This window comes from Panthera onca, chromosome C2, assembly GCF_046562875.1.
Source record: "Panthera onca isolate mPanOnc1 chromosome C2, mPanOnc1 haplotype 2, whole genome shotgun sequence".
Lineage (NCBI taxonomy): Eukaryota > Metazoa > Chordata > Mammalia > Carnivora > Felidae > Panthera > Panthera onca.
Window position 1 is genome coordinate 136,223,795 of NC_138347.1, and position 22,265 is coordinate 136,246,059.

The window sequence follows — 22,265 nt, forward strand, 5'->3', positions numbered from 1 at the left end:
GACTTTTTACTTTATTTCTTTTAATGTTTATTTTTTTTTTTTTTAATTTTTTTTTTTTTCAACCTTTTTTATTTATTTTTGGGACAGAGAGAGACAGAGCATGAACGGGGGAGGGGCAGAGAGAGAGGGAGACACAGAATCGGAAACAGGCTCCAGGCTCCGAGCCATCAGCCCAGAGCCTGACGCGGGGCTCGAACTCACGGACCGCGAGATCGTGACCTGGCTGAAGTCGGACGCTTAACCGACTGCGCCACCCAGGCGCCCCTTAATGTTTATTTTTGAAAGAGGGAGAGAGAGAACGTGCGCATGCATGTGAGTGGGGGTGGGGGAGACAGAGGCTCTGAAGTAGGTTCTGAGTTGTCAGCCCAGAGCCAGATGAGGGGCTCGAACTCACGAACCATGAGATCATGACTGGAGCCGACAATCAGACGCTTAATTGAGCCATCCAGGAGCCCCATATGACTTTTTACGTTAAAAGATTCTTTGTGATCACCATTGTAGGCAAATCAATAATCTCTTTTGTGCTTAGAAATTTATTTACTAATGAAAATAAATCACTAAAACATACTTTTTTCATTTGGTAGAATAATTTGTATTTCTTGAACAAATGTCATTGTACTTCATAAGGCCAATGAAGTATATTCATCTAGGAAGTAATCCTGATAAATTTAAGAAAAGATTTGGATCATTTTAAAATAGCGCAGTTTCTGGGGCACAGTTTTCTGGGTGGCTCAGTCGTTTGAGCATCCGACTTCGGCTCAGGTTATGATCTCGAGGTTCTTGGGTTCGAGCCCCACATTGGGCTCTGCTGACAGCTCGGAGCCTGGAGCCTGCCTCAGATTCTGTCTCCCTCTCCCTCTGCCCCTCCCCTGCGCACACTCTGTCTGTCTGTTTCTCTTTCTCAAAAATGAATATTTAAAGAAAATAATAATAAAATAAAATAGCATAGTTTCTTGCAAGCAAAGCTAATTTAATCTTTGTGAGTTTGGAGGGTTATTTAACACTTACCTAGAGATTGGCTGTTACATTGTAAAGCATTCAAACGAGTCATGCGGACTGTCGCAAATTATCCAAGAGATTTAAATTCTCTTGCAGAAGAAAGAAAATGATCATATGTTCACATCTGTCCTCAAAGCACGACTCTGTCTACTCAATTCTAAACAAAAAGGAGCTTTGCTTAGACAGAGATGGAGTGCCGATGGTAGCGTGAAACGGGAGAGGAGTAGTGCTTGTTCACTCCAGTTGCCAAGGAGGGAAGTCACCTCCGTGAGCCATATGCTTGCCGAGGTGGCTGGCAGAGCTCTTAGTGGAAGAGTTACAGGTATCTGATGAATTATCTGTGATCTCTGTAATGTATACTCCTGTGTTCTCACTATTACTACAGCCTGGGCTGAAATGAGAAGGAAAGGCCTCAGGCTTTGAGCTCCAAGAAGAGAGTTCTTTGGGGACGCACTGGATAGGCCGAGGCTGGAGATTTGCTTCAAGAGACCAGCATTCCAGACCTCCCTTTGCCGAAAGTAACTGAGTGACCTTGGACAGTTTATGCTCTTCTCTGGTGTTCTCTTTCTTTCTTTACAGAATGCGGAGTTTGAGCTGGACGATTTCCAGGACCTCTCCCAACTCTAACAAAAGCCCCTTTTAGAATTTCCCACTTGCTTCTAAGAAAGCCTTTAACACTTCATGAGTGAAGAAACTTGCCATCACATTTAAGAATAAGGAGAGAAAGGCAAGGGATGGACAGCAGCCCTAAGCTCTCAACTGTGATTCCTTTTGCTATCTCTTCGCTTTCTTCTGTCTATTATCTGATTTTCTCTAAAGTGACATTCCCCAAATGCATAAAATGAAATTCTATCCTTTCAGACTGCACACCTAGCTATGTGGTGATTAATATCCTGATTATTACACGGGGCCTCGTAGAAAATAATGTGAGAGCCCTACCGCTAGCCTGAACGAAGGCTTCTAGTTGGTGTTCCAATCTCACTTAAAGTGTAGGAAGCAAGAGGATTCACTTTACTGTTTTACCCTCTTTTGTATGATATTATTTTTTCTCGACATTGCTGTCTTCAAAATTGTCTTTGTATTTCTGAAATTCCACTGTGGTGCATTCAGACACATTGTGAAATGGCTGCTTTCGTGTTCTAGCAGGTTAAGCTTCATATACCTATCAGTAAAAAGGGGTAATAAAACCTATATCCTAAAAGGAATCGTTCACGTCTCCTAGTGAGTCACATGAGAGATAAAAGACCTTGGCAAGAATATGATGATTGGTTCCTTTGATAGGACCACCTGGATAGAGCCCTGTTAGTACTGGACTCCGGGGACATGGTGAGTTTCTGATGACGGTGCTACCCACCATCTTTGTCACAGTTACATGAAACCAAAATTATCTCAGGAACACTTTTTCCTGCTACCTAATATTCAAATATTTCTATTCCAGTAATGCCTAGTTCATGTCGCTATTTTCAGCCCTCATTTAGATTATCTCAGTTCTCCAGTATGACCGTAGTACTTGACGTTCTCATGGACCACATGTTTTAGCCACTCATTCTACATATATGTACCACACGCTTACCATTTTCAAAGTATGCATGGGATAATGTGGGCAGAAAAGACAGAGTCCCCACCCACAGTGACTTATATAGGGGAAGGGGCAAGAAAAACCTATACAGTGATAAAAACGCAAGAGCAAAATGCCAGTGTGGCAGTCATGGAACAGATGTCATTAGGAAGTGCGTGGATTTATTTCCAAATGGGTTAACACCGAGAACCTTGATCTAAAGGCAGGAGCTTACAGCTGAATGGAATAATCAAGGGAGGCTCCACGGAGGGGGTGGGGCTTGAGAAAGCATCGGAAGATATGGATTGGGATAAACAGAGAAGTCTGGATGGCATGAATCAAGGCGATGTTTCTCAAAGGCGCTGTACCACTGCTGATATGCACAATATGCAGAAGTAACATTAAATAATATTGAATTACACAGTGAGAGGATTTTCTCTTTCTAATCATCTTTCAATACTTTTATTCAGGAAACAAAAGGCCTCAATTTCACACTAATGCACCTTTAACCCCTTTCCATCCTTGTTAGCTAACTAGACACTCCTCTCTCCCCCTATTCTTTAACATGTAGGCCCAAATATGATGGCAGACAACAGTAACTGGAACGCAGTAAAAAGGGCTTCAGATTGCATTTATTTTTTAGTTCTCTTCACCTTATGGAAAGGAAGGTAATGCGAGATTTCCATTTAAAATTGTGGTATAAAATGTCTTAACCAAATAGATGTATTTAAGTGAAAACTTCAGTAATTCAAGGAAAAATGGAGGCAAAAATACTAGTGCAGGTGTTGTGTAGACATTGCAAAATTAGTTTGGATGGTACATTAATGCATTTGGAAAACATTAAATTATAATATAATTTTTACTTGGGTTGGTAAGTAGTTGCAGGTGGTAACAGGATAGTCATGATGGAAAGTAGCCAGAATAAGATTGAAAAGACAGGCTGTGAGTAGGCCAAGGAAATCAGGGAATACTAGGTTCATGAACATTATTCATGCTTTATCTTCTCTTGAGATTCCATTGCCACCTCTTTTACTCAGATATCACTAACTATGGCTTACTGATCCTTTCTCATATGCCAGGTATTGTATTAACTATCTTTACATATAATCATCACATTTTTCATCACAACTACAGTCGGGGGAAGGTATTAGCCTGAGTTTACAGTGGAGAGTCTTACCACAGGGTACACAGCTAATTGCTGATACAGTTGAGTTCAGAGCCCAGGCCCATTTGATTACAAAGCTTCTATTCTTCATCAAACCTAGAAAGCCTACTCATCTCAGACCCTCACATGAATACCAGCTTTTTCTGTCTAAGCCCAGCTTGCCAACAGATGGCCAATCTCCTACCCGTCTTTCTGCAGCTAGTGCTATTCATCTCTGGGTACTAATTATCTTCTCCCCTTTGCTAGAATTGCTTATCCAGCTTCTAATGACCAGGTTGTGAAAGCCCAGAAGACCTATTCACGTGTCCTAAGGCATCCAGCACTGTACTTTTCTCTGGGTCAAGGCTCGTATTGTTTGAATTGAGCTAAGTTTTCTCCCTTTGCTATGGCTTATCACAGACATACACCTGCATCACCTCAGAGTGGACGTGGAAACAGGAGCTCTGGCGAAGATATCTCAGGAACTACCTGGAAAGGCTTTGCCTTTGTCAGACTCCCAAGAATCTAATTAATTAATTTTGAGCAAATCAGCAACTCTTTGGATTTATTAAATCACATTTTTTCATACCTGAGTTTTATAATGTCTGGGATAAAAAGAACAGAAGTGGATACCTGGTGATTACAGACTTTTAGGTCTCAGAAGAGAATGGTGAAGAATATCCAACTCCTTTATTTTATCAATGAGGAGAGTGAAGACTAAGGAGGTTTCGTGAGTTCCTTAAAGCCACAGAGCAAGTTAAGGGCAGACCTTTAACTGAAGATCTCTTGATTCCAAGTAAATTATCTCCTATATTGATGGCTTTGAGCTTAGAGGTGATGTGCTCCTTCTTTTCACCCAATGTTGGAAGCCCTATAGCATCTCTGACTGATGGGAACAGGTGCTGCTTGTGAGCACAGAGCAGGAACTCATTATCTCTGAAGCAATCTATTCCATTTTAAATTAAAGTTCCCTCTTTTAATATAGTATTTTTTTAACGTTTATTTATTTTTGAGACAGAGAGAGACAGAGCATGAACGGGGGAGGGTCAGAGAGAGGGAGACACAGAATCCGAAACAGGCTCCAGGCTCTGAGCTGTCAGCACAGAGCCCGACGCGGGGCTCGAACTCACGGACCGTGAGATCATGACCTGAGCCGAAGTCGGCCGCTTAACCGACTGAGTCACCCAGGCGCCCCTAAAGTTCCCTCTTTTAAATCCAATATAACTTTACAGTTATGTCTGTTGTTCTAAACACCAGAGTTTTCCTGGGCTCCCTTGTCTTGAAGCTGTCCTCTTTTCCATCCACATGCACTCTTGCATTCCTGCCAGTCCTAAGACTTTAAATACGTCTGTCTGTGGAAGACTTTCAAATTCAGGTCTTTAGAGCATTCTTCTCTGAATTCTGGATCCATGTACAACTGCCTGCTGGACACCTGCCTTTGGATGTCTAGTAGGCATCTCAGATTTAATACCAAAACACAGAGTCGTCATTATACCTTCCCATGAAAAAGCTCTCCCCTCCCCCACAGTCTTCTTTATCTCATGAGACTTCATTTTTTTCAGTTGCCTAGTCCAGGACCCTGAAGTCATCCTGATGCGTCTTATTCTCTTCCGTTGTGCGTCTAAACCGTCAGCTACCCTGTTGGCTCAACTGTAAAATGACTTCCAGAGTCCAGCAAATTCTCACCAACTCCGGTGCTCTCGTTGTAGTCCAGGCTATCAATTTGTCTTGCACAGACAACTCCCCCACCACCCTGCCCGCACAAACCGTTCTCACAGCAGCTGGAACATAAATCAGCATCCTCACTGCGGTCTGTAATCTCCTCACCACGATCTGAGAGCTCCAGCTTTCTGTCTTTGTTTCTCACTCAGGCTTGGCTAGGTACCATGCCTCCTCACCGTGCCTCGAATGTGCCACACGAACTCCCACCTCCAGCTCTTTGCACTTGTACTTGCCGGCCCTCTGATCAACACACTCTTCCCTCTGTCACGTCCACCCACCCCCGCCCCCTCGGACGCCTTCACTTCTATGCCCACCTATCAGAGAAGTTTTTGCTGACTACCGTCTCTCCAATAAATTATCCCAATACTCTGATTCATTTATGTTCATTCCACTTACCGCTATCTGACAAATTACGCATGGACATGTTTGTTTTTTGCTTTTGTTTTTTTTTTAGCCTCTGCATATCACACAAAAAGTGTGAGCTCAATGAGACCTGGGAGTTCATTTTATTTTTGTTGTTTCCTGCAGTTTTCCTCAGCATCTAGAATAGTGTCTGCAAAATGTAGTGCAATAAAGAAATATTTGTTAAATGAATTTCTCCTTCAACTTTGCCATTTAGCCAGGTCTTTTATTTGTGCTGTGTTATTTCTGCAACGCGTGGGCAGGAATTTGCCTTTATTCTAATCAATACTGTAATTTTAGTTTGGGGTCGTTAGGCAAAGTTGGCAAAATCTCCCTCAATCTGGAGTTTTGCCATCCTGCATTAATTTTTTTTTAAGTTTTTATTTATTTTTGAGACAGAGAGAGACAGAGCATGAATGAGGGAGGGTCAGAGAGAGGGAGACACAGAATCTGAAACAGGCTCCAGGCTCCGAGCTGTCAGCACAGAGCCCGACGCGGGGCTCAAACTCACGGACCACGAGATCGTGACCTGAGCCGAAGTCAGACGCTTAACCGACTGAGCCGCCCAGGGGCCCCCATCCTGCACTAATTTATGATGATTGTTAATATTAGCCGCGGTTACCATATATTGAACATCTACATGATTACCATTCTGCCAAGTATTTTACAATATTATTTTACTCCTTCCAATGACCGAAGTCTACAGCTTTGGTCAGAGTGGTCTCTACTTAGCCACTTTATGGCAGTGCTGGAGGTAAACTGGATGCTTGGCGTTTCTAAAACAGAAGTGGAGATTAGCGCGCCACCATTTCTGTGAATGCTTTCCGTAGCTTGGCATCATATAGCGATGATGAAAAGACCAATAGCAATTGCTGCTATCTGTTGAGTACTTACCGTATGCCAGGCACTGTGCTTGGCACTGTACAAAATCTCATTTAACGTGCACAACAGTTTTATAAAGTGGATGTTACCCCTGCTTTCTAGGAGAGGAAACTGTGCAGGGTGGGTATTAGTAGGGTACAGTTGGTACGCCATCCAGGTCTCCTTTCCTGGGCTGGAAGTACTGTGTCCGTTACCAGTTTGTTGCCTCAGCTTCCAAAGCACTTTTCAGGATATGCTCTGTGCTCAGTGAATTCCAGTAGAGGGCGCTGCAGGGACGCTGCAGGTGTGTGCGTTGGACAGGGGATTGCGGGGAGAGCTCTTTTGCCCGTTTCAGAGTGGTGTTGGAGGTTGGTGGTGTGGGTGAAGACTTAGCCTAGCCTTAATCCTTCCTCAGGCCTCTTGACAGAAACCAGCATGGCTCACGCCTGACCCCGCTACTCCTGCCAGCACCCCAATTTCCACCCACATTATCAGTCGCTGCTCATCTGCTCCCCGCTTGCCCTCTGCACTCCAGAGGGTGGTGGCCTCCTGCTTGCCCAGCAACCCAGACTGCATCCCGCTGGGCCAGACCAGTGCATTTCCCTGCTATCTGGGGGCTGAACCACATTTTTCTTCCAGTTTGCCCTTCCTTGGATTCTCTCCCTCAGCCCTAGTGTGCAATACAGTTTTATCATAGTAATTATTTATATTAAAATTTTTCTGTTTAACCTACTGTGTGATTCCTATATCCAGATTGGATCCAGATTGCTATAGCCCCATCTCATAGCCGCTACAAGCATGGCTGGCAAACTCACAGCTGCCTCCTTCCTCAGATAATTGCCCTCAGCCAGTGGGAGGTGCTTTGTCCAGGAGGTTAGCGCACCCCTCGATTCTTCCCCTCCACCTGTGGGCCAGGGCCAGTGACTAACCCACAAAAGCCAGCTCCTTGGACTACAGGCAGGGACAATTCTGTGGTACATTTACCTTCCAGAGTTCCCCTACAGATCAGGTCACGTTTAAACTTTCCTAGAAATCATGTCATTTCTCCCGTCCTCAATTCTGTTCCCTTTATTCTCTTAGAATCTTTTTCTGAGAGTACTCCCTCAATAAATTAGGTATATCTTAATCCTTGTCTCAGGCTCTGCATTTAGAGAACCTAACCTCAGACATGTACCAAGGCCACAGAGCTAAAAGGTAATGAAGATGGTGATTGTACTAGGTTTATATGACTCCAGATCCTATATTCTTAATCATTACTTTCTCACGATTGAGGTGATCTCCCACTTCTAGCATGTTCTCCCTGACCCAGTATGTCATCTGTGCTGAGCCCTCTTGGCTTTGAGGATGGACTCTCATTGTTTCAGAGTGAAGTTTGTGATCACTGGTCAACAATATCCAAGGCCTGTGCCCACTGTTACGAAAGGTCCACAAGCCCCTTATCCGTTCCACGGAGCCTTACATACCCCTGCTGTTATTGCCTTGGCCCTGTATCTCACTCCTTTCCTCCACCAATGAGTGTGGGTCAACATCCTGATCGGAGCTCTCCCTTCCCAGTTCCCTGAAGTGAGTCTGCTTCTTTAGCAAAATCATGCCGCGCTTCTCCAATCATGTTTATTCAGGGTATACTAGTTCTCTGTGCGTTAGGAATTGTGCACTGGCATTTGCTAAAGTTCAGAAACTAAGGTGACAGCTTGACCGCCTTTTAGTAAATAATAGTTTTTATTGGGGGCCATAGCAGCAGGTTTATTTATAACTCTGCTAACCATACACTAGCACTTAATAGGTTGTTGGGGGGGAGACTGTCAAAAGGCTGTTCGGGGACATAGGAGAGCTAGAAGGACCTGGATTTACGAGAGATTGTGTCAGTCTTGAAGATAATTGGGGCAACACTGCATGAGAACAGCTTGTTTCGGCCCATTCCATTTTCAGGCGCTCTAACACATAGTGAAAGATTCAGCAGACAAGTCAACAAGTCTTGGATTTAATTGTCTCTTTTCCATGATCCCAACATGTATTCTGGTTTTGTGGAGTGCTCTTTGACCACCACATGCAGATTCTTTGGGGGATTTCTCAGTCTAGCCAATGCTCCCCAGTCGACCCAAGGTGACGCCTGTTTTCTCAATTGGTAGCAATTACTTAATAGTGACAAAAATTCTCTCCCTTCTTCAAAAAACAAACTAATAAATTAAGAACTGTTGTTCCTAGTAGGCTCTCCATTTCCTTAGAGAAGCAATGTATTCCACTGAAGAAGGTGGTTCCACTCTTGAGCATTGCCACATTTTCTTTGTGGCTGGATGGAATGTAGCTGTAGCTAATTCAGTCACATTTTTAGTTGTCCCACAGTTAGGTGAAATTATTAGCCATCCCTACAAAGTATCAGCAACTACAAATCGAATGTGCCTTTGAAGGCAGCCGAATCCAACTGGGAATTGAGAAATTAATAGGAACTTAGAATAATGGGCATGCTCGCAATGAACCATTTATGGGTTCAGAAACCTAGTTCCTCTGGTAATTTGAATGAGCAGTTTTGCTAATAAAGTTTGTCTATGTTTAGTGAACCCGTCATTCACAAACAACTTGAATTATCACTTTCCCATCAAATTTTGCCCATTCCCTTAGCTTGCTGGCTCTGGGAGCTAATTTTCTCCATGCAGGCAAGGAATGGAGAGAGAAAAAAATAGGAAGAGGTGTTAGTACCAGCTGAGGCAAGCTGGCCTCCATCTACCTCAGGGATGAAGTGTGTTTATTTTATGCAGGTCATGGATGAAATTCAAATGGTGCCGCGTTTATTTGAAAGGGCAGATATTCTCAATTGAAATTCCCAAATATGATCAATATCTACCGGTAGTTCTTGACCCTTTTACTTAGTAGATCTGCACAGGCCATGGTGCGCACTTCTCTGACTACAGTGGATTTTAACTTCCTGAACACGAGCAAATGTCACTGGCAGCTTCAAAATTTTAACAATTATAGTGATTCCTCATACTAAGAAAGCGAGTTAGAGTCTGACTGCCACCTCGATGTACACGCTCTGGCCCCTTTTGTAGAACTTCTGTTTTCCCCATCCAACGGAAGTGTCCACCCCTCAAGGAGATACCCATTCCCAAATACATTGGGAACCGCTTTGCATTCTCTGCTGTTTCCCCAGTGGTTAGAGTGGTGTTCTCAAGGAAACAGCTGTCAGGAGGATTGATTTTTCCATTTGGCCCCTGAGGTTGCAGCAAGATGGCAGCGGGCCAGGCCCAGGGCACTGAGGCACCCTGGAAAGATGAAGAAGCAGTCAGGGATCTGGAGGGCAGGGTGACAGGCTGAGAGCATGTCTCTGTGCCTGCAAAGCATAATGATGAACAGCTCAAACTGTGGGTTTTCCAACTACGTTGTAGCTGTGTGAGCAGAGAGCCGGTATTTGATATCTCTGAGACCGTTTCTTCATCTTGAGTTAGAAAATGATGACAGGGTGCACCTCGTGAGGTCATTGTGAGGATCAACCGAGGGATTCATTGTAAAGTCTTAGCACAGCCCCTTTTGGTGGCTAATGTTTCTGCTTGTGTACTGTTATCATCACCGCTGATACAGGTCAAGGGAGAAATAATCCGCTTTTGTTGAAAAACATTGTTTCAGTGTATCTGGTCACTATGGCTTAAGAAAGTTCACCTTGCATGTCTGTAATTTATCAAAATCTGTTGTGTTCCAACTTTTAAAGCGGGTGACCAATTCGAGACCAGGTGATCACTCATACACAGATATGAGTAGTTGTAATTAACAACGTACATTGCTGTCCGGAGGCAAAGCATTTTAAGAGTTTGAAAAGGTTGCCTTTAGTAGATGAATATTTTCTTTTCTAAGCAATTTTATTTTTTTTTATTTGTTCCTCAAAACCCTTGTCCAGGAAAAATACATACTGGTTTATGTATTTATAAGAAATACTTAGATAATTTTTACTGAGTGCCAAGCAAGTTCTATGGCCGTACAAATATTAACTCAGTTAATCTTTATTATAATAGTATAAAGTCTCTTCTATTATTATCCCCTTTTTGCAAATACATACATTGGGGCAGAAGGGAATTAAGCAAGTTCCCTAAGATCCTCCTGTAGGTAGTGAGCTTTCCAGGCAGGATTCACATCCAGGCAGGCTGGCTTCAGAGTCTGTGCTTGTAGGTGTCAGAATAGGTTGGTCTAGCCCTTTTGTATTGTGAGACTTTTAAGTGACAGGAGTTGGAGGGGTGTTGGGTGGGGGGGGGATGGGTTAAATGGGTGATGGGCATTAAGGAAGCACTTGTTGGGATGAGCACTGGGTGTTATATGTAGGTGCTGAATCACTAAATTCTATTCCTGAAATCATTATTACACTATATTTTAACTAACTTGGATTGGAACAAAATTAAAAAATTTTTAAAAAGAAAAGTATATTTTTTACAACGCGCGCTTCCCTTTGAGTTATTGTAATTAGAAGTATTTAAGCAAAGGATGCAATAAAAAGGATTTAAAAAAATTAATGACAAGAGTTGAGATTATTTAACTTGTTCTGTGCGTCCTTCAATATGAGATTTCAGGGCAGGGCTGACATACAGTCACCTTTTTTAGTCAGTTTAGGACTGTGGCAGTAATCAGTAATTCTCCCTTTGCGTGAGACCATGCAACAGAGTTAGGGAAGCAGGGAACGCCGTAAAGTGGGGTTACGGACTCCATCTTCAGAATCTGTGTGACATATTAGGAGCCACTGGAGTTGAGGGAATGAAGCTGTTTTCTTCGATCTAAATGAATCTAAACTAGATTCCGAGGCCTTCGGGGTTCTGAATCACCTTACGAGTCTCTGCTTCATGATTCAAAGGGGTTCTGTTCGGCACAAATAGTAGAAGTCCCTTACAATGAGACCAGATATTACCATTTAGTTTCTGTTTTTTTTTCTTCTGATAAATAATATCTGAATTTTAAGAAATTAAAAAAACTCCACCAACCATAATGAACCCTCCATGGATTTAGGCGATTTTTTTTATGCTTCAACTGGCTTGATAATGCTTTTGAAGACGGTGATGGACTTCTCTGTCTTCCCTCTTGAGTGATGACCCCTGACCCACTGACAGTGGGATGCTTTTACAAGACCATCTGGCCATGGTCTTAGTTTGAAAAGTACCGTGAGCTTTCCTTGGCTGTATGTTCTCTTGGGTTTTCTCCTACGTCACTGGCGACTTTTCCTCAGCTTCTTTGCCATGTCCTTCCCTTTTCTGAGACTTCATAAAGTTGGAGTGTCCCAGAGCTCATCCTTTGAGCAGATCATGTAACTCCTCTGCTGACAGTGCTCTCTTGACTCTTCATCTGAAGTCCTTGTATTAAAACCCTTTATCATCTGGCCCTTCCTCTCTCTCTGGCTTCCTTTCCTTTTGTTAGATTGTTAGCGTTGCCATAACACAGTCATACCAACTGAGTGGCTTAAGCGACAGAAATGTATTGTCTCACAGCTCTGGAGGCTGCAAGTCTGAGATCAAGGTGTCAGCCGGCCTCCCTCTTGAAGGCTCTAGGGGACGCCATGTTCTGGGCCTGTCTCCTGGCTTTCTTTCTTGGTTTGGGGCTACATCACTCCAGTCTTCACACAGTGTTCTCCCCGTGTGCATGTCTGTGTCCAAATTTCCCCTTTTCACGAGGACATTAGTCCTACTGGACTAGGGGCCTGCCCTAATCCCACTATGAGTCATTTTAATTAATCACATCTGCATTGGGTCTATTTCCAAATCAGGTCACGTTGTGAGGTACTGGGAGTTAGGACCTCAGCATATGAGCTCTGGAGACACACAGCTGAACTGCTAGCACTACTATGCTTCTCCTTGTTCACCGTTGGGCGCCATGCTGCCTTCTTTGCTGCTCCTTGAATATTTGGATGTGCTCTTCCCTTAAGGCCTTTGCATTGTCTGCTCCCTCTGCCTGGAGCATCCTCACACCCCGGCTGTCCACGTGATTCACAAGGTGCCCCCTTCTTAAGTCTGCCTTCAGATAAGCCCTCAGTAATGTTTCCCTCTCCTGATCATCCTATTTAAAGTCATGCCTCAACTCCTCCCCTTACCCCCCAGTTCCCCTTGTCTATTGCTTTTTTTTTTTTTATTCTGTACTATTTACCATCCTCTAACATACTCGATGATTTGCTTCTTGCTAGGTTTGTTGTTTATCGTTTGTCTTCTCCCCACCCTGATACTGGAATGGTAAGCCCAATCAGAGGCTCTTTGTTTTATTCTCTGGTGTATTCCAGGCACCTAGACCAACAGTCCCTGGGACGTAATAGCAGCTCAAAAAATGTGTGCAGCTTTCTCATTTTACTTTGTGGGTTTAGTTGTAGAAATGCGTATTTTAATACACTGGAATAAGACAGGTGGGAGGGTGAAACATATCTTAAACTATTTTATTGAGCACCGCCACTGTCGCATGGCTTTCTCGTAGTACCCTGCTTGGACTTTTAGCCAAATGTCACACTCATGATGACTGCCAATCCTGGAGGGGGCTTGCTGTCCCTCCCTTCTGAGAGATCAAGGCATTTTACCCGTATGGGATGAAACTAAAATCCTCCCAATGGGACAATTAGAGGCCTCTCTGGACCCGTTTCCACTGTCATTAGTAGGTAGAGAAGCAGTCATTGAAGCTCCTGGAAGAAACTGATTGAGAAGTCAGGCATCATGACTTTCTGTGATTTTTCCTACTAGCGTCAAAAAGCAAAAAGCTCCTAAAGTGACCACAGAGTGCTCTGGGAGACATTTCTTTGGCTTCACTAGAGTGGATGAGGTTTAAATGGCCCACAGATGTCACATCCAATTTTCTTAATAATCTCATCAAGGCCTCTCCTAGGTCCCTGGTAGCCAAATGTCAGGAGTGATTCCCAGCAGAACCACTGAGTTAGGCAACTCACTGTGCATTTCTTGGTCTTAAACTCCATCGTTTTATATTAAAATTATCTGCGATCATCCCTTGTCCTCACAAATATTGTCTGTTTGGTATGAGCCTCTGTCCTCATAGAATGTGGAGTTTAATGATGGCAAACATGTCTTACCCAATGTTGGTTTTCACTCTGGCGCCCGCATGGATGCTGGCCCGTAGTAGATGCCTGGAAATGCTTCTTAAACTCCAGCCGAAGTACAGCCACAGGGCATAGCTCACGTCTCATGCAGTTTGCATCACCACCGAGCCTGGCCTTGGCCATTTTGGTTTAGTTTCTCCTCAAACTCAGGAATCAGTGCTAAAATACCACCTGAAATAAAAAATCAATGCTGAAATACCACTTTAAGCCATTTACCTGTCAGGTGGAAGATTTGACAGTCTATAGGAGAGCCTGGAAGTGTGTTTCTGACATCATGAGGCCCAGGAGGTGAACGTTCTCAGCAAGCCTTCAAAAACGGAGCAGACGTCACAGGGGAAGGCCTGGCCACACAGATGTGGGAAACATGCCATTGATTTTCTTCCAGCCACATTCATTCATGGATGGCAACATTATCCATGACCGACCATAAAACAGCAGGGGTACCAGGAGGTAGCAGCTGACTGAGGCAACACATTTGATCCCTGAATCCACAGGTAATAAACCCATCTTATTCCTTGTGTAGCCACCTGTCATTTGCTTCCTGAACAATGTCTCCTTTTTCTCTCTATCCTGTTGGTGCTGTCCACATGAATCCATCTAGAAGAAAACACTGGGTGTGTTTGACTACAGAGGTAGTTCATTATGATAGGGATGGATTCTTTTCTGCAGATGAGGATTTATCAGGAACGTAATGAAGCTTAAGCTTTCAGGGCCTTTCACTTGCCTTGGTAGGGGCCCTAGCGTGCCCCATTAATCATTTCTGTTTATAAAATTTTCAAAAGTAATATATTTTAACCACAATAGGCTTATTGTACTGTCTCTTTCCATTCTAATTTTTCCTCTGCCATTGCCATAGTTTCCTTTTGTTTGCTGCAGGCAGTTTTGGGATCCAGCCAATGTGGAAATATTTATTCAGTTTGGGTTGAGCAGAATATATTTATGTAGTTTGCAGTAATTTCCAAGTGTAGCTATTGCTAGTTATCCTGGTGTAGGAATGAATGGTTTGTGAGAAGATTCGGGCCACCCACTCCGTGAGTCATCAGGTGTTAGGACACGCAAGAGCAGGGCTGGGGACCTTGCTGCGGGATGCTATGATGCCCACACCGGACTTATCTGAACATAGGAGGAGAAAGGAGGATTGAAACAGACAGAACCAACAACCTGTCTGTAAAAAGTATTACAAAGAAAATGTCAGGCAGTCCGTTAATAAAGCCGTTATGTTATTCTTTTTCTTTTTAATTTTTTTTTAATGCTTATTTTTGAGAGAGAGAGAGAGAGAGAGAACACAAGCAGGAGAGAGGCAGAGAGGGAGACACAGAATCTAAAGCAGGCACCAGGCTCCGAGCTGTCAGCACAGAGCCTGACACAGGGCTCCAACCTGTGTACGTCGAGATCATGACCTGAGCCGAAGGCAGACGCTTAATCGACTGAGCTGCTCAGGTGCCCCAAGCCATATGTTATTCTTCAGGATTTAGTGATGTTTGTGTTTGCCACCTTCTACAATTTGTCTTTTTTGTGATTATTCTCATCCTAACTGCATTTTTATTTTTTTCTTACAAAATTCCCCCTATTTTAAAAAAGCTTTAGGACTTCCAAAACCTGCATCTTCCCAGCCTCTGCCTTATCAATTCTTTTGCTTTTGCTGCATTTTTACACGTCCTCTGGGGTCAAAGGTACAAAAATTTCAAATAAAGTTTCATTTCATTTTCAGTTAATATTAGTAATTCCACTGGCTTTTGCAACTTCTAAAAAATGTGTAGATGTTAAATAATTAATCTTTATGAAGTCTCTAAGTATAAGAAAAAATAACATTAACATCACATTTTTATAGGACCAAGTGGAGTCAGGTGACTTGAATAGGTTTTCATAGCCTTAAAGCTTCTATAAATTACCTGAGTTCTTTTCTATGTGCCTTCCAAATGAAGCCATGTTTGTCTACATAGAAAATTACATTTTTACATTAGAAAATTTTTTTTTTTTCTGGGGCGCCTACATGGTTCAGTCTGTTAAGCATCAAACTTCGAATCAGGTCATGATCTCACAGTTCATGAGTTTGAGCCCCGCGTTGGGCTCTGTGCTGACAGCTCAGAGCCTGGAGCCTGCTTCGGATTCTGTGTCTCCCTCTCTCTTTGCCCTCCTCTTCTCATGCTCTGTCTCTCTGTCTGTCTCTCTCTCTCTCTCTCTTTCTCTCAAAAATAAATAAACATTAAAAAATTAAAAAAATGTTTTTTTTCTAATTATTTGCAGATATTATGAGAAAATTGCTAAATGCCATTTTTGCTGAATGCCTTTATTCCATATATATTGTAGATACGTCAGTTAAAATAAATGATATAGCAAAAAAACCCTCAAATTTGGGGGAGAAAAGATGGTGGTGACATGTTTAATCTTTTCTACTTGAACTAGAATTGATTAATTAGGATAGGTCAAAGCATATGCATTTGTGTACCAAGGATAATTCTGTTTGGCGTTTCCAATCATCAGCATAACTGTAGTAAAGGTTTCAGAATACATCAGTAACGCCTTGTACAACTGGCTGCAGTGTGACAAATAGTACCAGCTCACCCTTGAAATAAATTGCACCCCAAGAAAAATAGTGATAGTAAGCTTTGATAAACGTAAGTGGTTCAAAAGAACTTTCCAGCTCGAGTGTAAGCCAGTTGTAGAGACTTTGAAACCTTTGAAACTTCTGCTTTGACCAGATAAATCTGCGGCAAGATCAGTAGCATCCATTTTGTTGAGGATACATTTTAGGATGAAGCCCATGTGGGGGATGAAAGAAAGCCTCCATATTATGCTTTTCTAATGAAAAACACCTGGATTTCCTGTCCCCAGAGATTTCCCAAGTGACTCCAGTGTGTACTGCCCTATGCACATGTAGACCTTGATCAAGTCCCTGAACTTCTTTGGGTTTCAGTTCCTTATTTTATAAAACAAAGGTTTGGGGCCCCATCTCCAACTCTCTTTCCAGCTCTGACACAAATGTTCTGTGGTCTTTATCTCTACCTATGTACTAAATGGGTCAGATTCCTAAGGGAGAGAGTAATTAGCACTCTACGTGTCGTAGATGTTGTGGGAGAGGTAGATACCCCTGGAGCCCTTAAGATTACACTGAATTATTATTGCTTGACACTTCGGCAAGAGCTACTGGAGAGGAAAATTCTGGCTTGAGAACAGCAATTCCAAACATAGGGCATTAGAAGAGTTTCACATTATACAGCAATTCTCTAAGATCTTTATGTCAGATTAAATTTGCATGTAGCTAAAATTACCTACCACTGTCTCCTATGAAGTAAATATATTGTGGACTGATATTTTGTCTTTTGCTATCACAGATTTTCCCCAGCATTGAACAGGTAACCAACTCTTGAGTTGAGTCTCTAATAAAAAATTACGTAGTTGCCTTACGTTTTAGGGACACATTATATTACATCTTACATGATCGTTTGGGACCACAAACATGAAACTACAAACTTCTGTCCCAGTCACTCAAGGGCTCACCATGTACTTAACCATTTTCTTGTATTTTTCTGGAAAAAAAATTTTTTTAATAATTTCTGCCTTTTTAAAGGTTGTACTGCTACATTACTTTCTAATTTCATCTCAAATATTTTAATCTTTAATGTCTTTTCTTAGGAAAAAAGATATGCAAAGTCAAGGGTGGGAAAGATCAAAAATTATTTGAAATCATATAAATCATATTTGGAAATGCACAGAGGAGTTAATAAAGGCAGATGAAGACCTGTGGTGAAACATCTTTCATTGATTTGTGCTTCCTTGTAGGAGAATGTGTGCATATCTTGAGAGAGAGAAAGCCAAGATTTCTGTTAAGATCAATTGGCATTGAGTGGTAAAGTTTTTTTATATGGGAAACAGAACAGCCTAACTCACACAAGAGACCTTTTATTTTTTCTTGGACATTGAATAAAAGCAAATTCTGACATGTTTCAATGTTGAGTACATTATATGTTCCAATGTAGAAAATATTTAAATGTATCCAGCCATTAAGTTAGTGAAGCACTTGACAATGTAATCCATTAAGAAGTGCTGGTGAAGTCTATGAAAAATTAGACTAGTAATGTTTTTCTTGTCTCCTGAACTATATTTGCCTTGGAAATTATGAATCTTAGCTATTCTATGTTTAAAGATAAGTAAGACTTTTACAGTGATCTGAGATGTTGTTCTCTGTCCTTTTCAAAGGGATTCCTTCCCACAAGGATGAGAAGAATTGACTTTTGTTAAGGTTCACCTTGATTTTTAAAAATTTTATGAATTTTCTTAATTTTTACCTTTTATTTGAGTGTAGGTGACACACAATGTTACAACATGTCAGGTGTAAAACATAGTGATTCAACTTCTCTGTATGTTACGCTATACTCGCCACAAGTATAGCTACTATCTGTCCCCACACAACACGATAATAATATCACTGATTGTATATATTGCCTATGCTGTGCTTTTGATGCCTGTCTGTGACCTATTTAATCCATAACTTCGGAAGCCTGTATCTCCCACTCCTAGCGCCTATTTGCCCATCCCACGTTCCCCTTCTCTCTGGCAACCACCAGTTTGTTCTCTGTATTTATAGGTCTGATTCTGCTTTTTGTTTGTTTATTCATTTGTTTTGTTTTCTTTAGATTCCATACATGAGTGAAATCATATACTATTTGTCTTTCTCGGTCTGACTTATTTCACTTAGCATGATACCCTCTAGGTCTATCCATGTTTTTGCAGATGGCAAGATCTCATACTTTTTAATGGTTGTGTAGTTCCATATTGTGTGTGTGTGTGTGTGTGTGTGTGTGTGTGTGTGTATCACATCTTTATTTATGTACTGATGGATACTTAGGTTACTTCCATATCTCGGATATTGTAAATAATGCTGCAGTAATCATAGGGGTGCATATATCGTTTTGAATTAGTGTTTTTGTTTTCTTTGGGTAGTGGAATTATTGGATCATATGGTATTTATAATTTTAATTTTTGAGGAACCTTCATACTGTTTTCCACAGTGGCTGTACCTTTATGTTGCCACCAACAGGGCACATCAAAGGTTCCTTTTACACCACATCCTTGCCAACACTTGTTATTTCTTGTCTTTTTTATTTTAAGGCTGACTTGGTTTTGATTTTTTTTTTTTTAATTTTTTAAATGTTTATTCATTTTTGAGACAGAGAGAGACAGAGCATGAATGGGGGAAGGTCAGAGAGAGAGGGAGACACAGAATCTGAAACAGGCTCCAGGCTCCGAGCTGTCAGCACAGAGCCCGACGCAGGGCTCGAACTCACGGACCGCGAGATCATGACCTGAGCCGAAGTTGGACGCCCAACCGACTGAGCCACCCAGGCGCCCCTTGGTTTTGATTTTTAACAGAAGTATGAACAGACTTCAGTTCTTTTACCAAGCTTGGAATCACCAGTCATTCTCAAGGATATATTTTGGACAAGGTGTTGCTAGGTACTGTACTAATGGATGCATCCATGCATAATGGCCCAGCTTGTGACATTTTGAGGGACATATAGCTTATAGTTATGTTGGATATATAGAACTCTAACAAGAGATGGAAAAAGATAGAGTGGAGTAAAAGACAGTTCAGTTGAAGAAAAGGGAAGAAAGACAGAGGTAACCATGATGAAGAAGCAAGAGAAAAAGAGGGTCTGAATCAACACTGATGTGGTTTCAGGAATAAAACAAGATAAAGGTGGAGGCAAAAGCTATAGTCGCAATATGGAGAATTGAATGCTAACCTGAGAGGTTTGGACTTTATTCCCAGTCTCTGAAATTAAATGCCAATGTGGAGGAAGATTTGAAGAGACATAATAGAGTTCAGAGTGTTAGAACAGGAAGGAAGAGTCCATAATAATCCAACCCATTGTTTTACAAACAAGGAAACCGAAGAGAGAGAGGTTAATTGATTTACCAGAGGTCACATAGAATATTAGTAACATAGTAAGGGCAAAAACCTGTCTGCTGACTCCCATCCTAGAAATCTTTCCATCACATCATGCTATTCGAGGCTATTCAAGGTCAAAGACTTCAGATATGACTGCTTCTTGAAAATGCAGTAGTAGATTGACCTAATGGTCATTGTTTTTTTAGTATCTTATTTTTTTCCTCAGGACTTCTAAGAATCATAGCCTTTTTCCTGATTCCTGAATGTGGTGTGTATATTTCCTGTAATAGCTTGCCCTTCTTGTGTAAAGTTCAGTTCTCCTTCTTACAAAATGATTGGCTTACTGCACGGCTTGTGGAAGGTAGTATGTTTTATTGATGTGGACTTGAGAGTTCCTTGTGAGCCTTAACCCCTGGAGTAGGCTTTCTCATCTATTCTAGGACTCCTTTTGTTTCCTGTACTCTTACATTTGTAGATAATTGATGTGGACACTATTTATGTCCATGATCCAGGACGAAAGTGAGGATAAAACATTATTTTCCCCAATAAAGTATTTTGGCTCTTGTGGTAGGTCAGGTGTATGGACAATCCAGTGATTTTAAGTGAGTCTTACTGTTTGTGTGTTCACAGATGTTTATTATGAATTTGCCGCCTATGAAAAGTGATACCATGAGTAGACCACATTGTGAGGAGCTGCAAATATAAATTTTGAAATAATCTTTTTGATTTGAAATTCCTTGTGACCATGTGGAACTGCCTCTACTCTTGGACGTTCCTTCCAATGGTGTAAATATCAAACGCTTCTCTCGTAAGGCATAATTTGAAAAATGCTTCCAGCCTTCATGCTGGGAATACAGATTTCATTGGGGAGTGCTTCAGTTAGCAGCAGTGTTGGGAGGATAGCTTTAGGAAAGGCGTTGCCTGCAGTATTTATTTTATAAAATGTCTGCATATACTTGGTACAATTATATAAATTTGGATTTGTGTGTGTGTGTGTGTGTGTGTGTGTGTGTGTGTGTGTGTCTTCGAAATTCCCCTCCTGGGTCCTGCAAAAGGTAGATTTGATCAGTCATGGTTGGAATACCCAGAGACTTTTTGCCTCAAACTTTGGTGTTGGTACTTGGTATTGGTCATGGTATTGGTATTTGGTGCTGGGTGTTTTGTGAGAAACAAGACCTTCAGAAGAAGGTATAGTTTCTATACTCCTTGTCTTGATAAGGCCTTGGCACTAAGAGAGCAAGTCACACTTGGGACCATGGTGCTTTGTTTAGCATTATGCTTTCTGTTCTAGCACCACATTTACACACACATACACATGCACACACCCAGGAGAAGAGTCCCTCTGCAGGGAAGGCAGCTGTCTAGTCTCTAATAGTCAGTCTATGCAGTCTGTGCTCTGCAGAGCTCTAGCAGGTGCCACTCACACGAGGCTACTAGACTATATTCTGAATCGTGCCTCCTGGAGCTCTGTGGGGCTCTGCAAAAGCAGTACTCGTCTTAAAATGTTCCCCAAAGAGTCCCAGTAACAGGAAACAACACCAGCACGCATGACATCTGCAGTTGATGCACAGTTCTGAAGATCCACAGTGTCCCACGTTCCTACAAGACCACAAGATTTAGGATCTGTATTCAGAGCCATACTCGTGGGTCTTCACCTGGATTCTCCACTGGGCTCTTTTTTACCTGAATTCGTCCAGTGACTCCTTCAAATCACTGCCTGGAAAATGTTGCTTCTACTCACTCAGCTATAATATAGTGAAGGGTCATGGTTCTCCTCTAGAGCGAACATCACTCTTTGGGTGCCTCAATCTGGTTTTCCCCCTCATCTTGAAGACTAGACAAAACATCTCCCCCATCTATGTTTTCTTCTTTAGCTTATCTTGCCCCTCCTCTCCTTTTACTCATTTCTTCCTAAGCCAGGTGAAGTTGCCCTTCTCCATAGTAGTAGTGTTCTGTACCTCTAGTGAGCCAGGATTTTATTCTCTTCTCATACCAAGAGAGATGGGGAGGATGCAGAGGGAATAAGATGGTTTTACTTGACCTTTCTTCCCCAGTGAGAACTTTTGCTCCTAGAAGTGACCCATTGTCTAGATCGGGAACCAGCATATATGTGAGAACTCAAGAATTCCCAGGTCACCATGGGTTAAATCTGAATGTGAGTGCTTTGTTCCCTGTACGGAACTTGACCAGAGACACACTCACACAGGGGCACACACAGGTTATAAGCAACCTAGAGATGTAAAGCATATCCACTATGTCCTATGAAACTTAGGAAAAAGAACTTAGCATAAAACAACAATAACCCCCAAACCTTAAAAACATCTTGTTGATGGCAGCAACTCTGTGGAACATTTAGCACGTACTACACACCAGGTTCTCACGGCAATCCTGCTCGTAGGCTCGGGTTACATCTCAGTAACGTGGTAAAAAGTAGTGGCCAGCGTTGGGGTGCAAGTCTGTCTGGATTCGAGAGTCTTGTGTTGCCACCATAGGGGATGCCTGTGAAAATCAAAACGCTTAGATGGGAAGGGACCTACCATTTGCCGCAACCCTCCATGCATAACGTAATGCACTTTTGTGTATTCCTCGTTCAGATCGTACGAAACTCACACGAATGAGATATAGG

The 22,265-nt window shown here is 42.1% G+C and overlaps 1 protein-coding gene and 1 long non-coding RNA gene across 2 annotated transcripts in view; one reads left to right on the forward strand and one right to left on the reverse strand.

Annotated features, from left to right (window-relative positions):
• The window catches only part of KCNH8 (potassium voltage-gated channel subfamily H member 8), a 356,732-nt gene that overhangs the window by 67,311 nt on the left and 267,156 nt on the right, over nucleotides 1-22,265 (forward strand). The gene's annotated exons all lie outside the window — the stretch shown is intronic.
• On the reverse strand, nucleotides 13,165-22,133 carry LOC132683050 (uncharacterized). Its single transcript, XR_009612023.3, has 3 exons — nucleotides 22,010-22,133; nucleotides 13,720-13,917; nucleotides 13,165-13,327 (listed from the first exon to the last, which is right to left on the reverse strand). It is a non-coding gene; the product is annotated as an uncharacterized LOC132683050 (long non-coding RNA).